Raw genomic sequence first — 1,151 nt, 5'->3', positions numbered from 1 at the left:
TCCTGGGTTATGGCATTTACAAATGCGTCACCGATAAATGTTTCAAGAAGGATGGTAGGTGAAATGTTTCATGGAAATTACAATATATGCTAATTAAAATTGCTGAACTTTATCAGTATTCTCAAAAGATTGAAATATGATTTCTGATAGACCAAGTCTGAGACAAATGTCCTCTTCTCTATCCTTAGAACAGTACAGCATGAAACAAGGTTCCTCAGCCCAGTTAGTCAGTACCAAATAAGCCAATGTGCTCAGTAGTGGCCCTTTCTGGTTTGCTGTTACAGCCATGGGTTAAAAGTAATCTTCACGTCAAAGATAAACCTTCAAGTCACAGAGTCATGGAATTAGTGTTGCCCAACTCATCCAAGTCAACTGTGATCCTCATATTTCTCTACTCTTTTCATGTCCTTTGTCTTTGAGTGGTTATATCTTCTTCCTAGTCATCCTCTTGTTTTTAATGTAAATATAAAATGTAATGCATTTTAATTCTGCTCAGCTCAAGAATTTTAATGCCCCTTTTAGTCTTCCTATAAGCCCATTTTCTTGGCAGTCTTTATTTTCCTCCAGAGCATGTCTGATCGTAGCTCACTGAAACTTGTGTATACCTCCTTTTGCTTTAACTAAATTCACATCCTTGCTCAACATCCAAGGTGCTCTCACCTTACCACCCTGAACTTCCCTTGCACAGAAACCTGCCAATCTTGGGCTCATAATTAGTTGGTTCTTCAACAACTCCCACATGTCAGTTGTGGGTTTGCCTGACAGCAGCTGCTCCCAATGAACTCCCCATTGGTATTTAACATATTTAAATTGAGGTTATTTTAATGAAAATATGTCAGCATTTGGACAAATTTACCCACTTGATATTTTTAGCAGAAGCAGTGATAATTGTGAATTACCCATTAATATTATCTTGAAATGAGTTTTCATTATGTTGAAAATCTACCAAAGGCTTCATTCCAATTCCTCATTAAGGGCCACCATCTTAATACAAAGCCAGTTCAGCTGTGTATTCCTACTCTCCTGCAGTTTGACCCAATATCCCTGACAGTATGTGGTACAATGACGAAAGAACAGTTCCCCGCTGCTTTCATTGTACTTAACCACCAAATTCTGGAAAGATTGATATTTCTGATTATCCTAGAGAAAGG

This window comes from Narcine bancroftii, chromosome 2, assembly GCF_036971445.1.
Source record: "Narcine bancroftii isolate sNarBan1 chromosome 2, sNarBan1.hap1, whole genome shotgun sequence".
NCBI lineage: Eukaryota > Metazoa > Chordata > Chondrichthyes > Torpediniformes > Narcinidae > Narcine > Narcine bancroftii.
The sequence above is the reverse complement of the archived record's forward strand: the minus strand, read 5'-3'. Positions refer to the sequence as shown.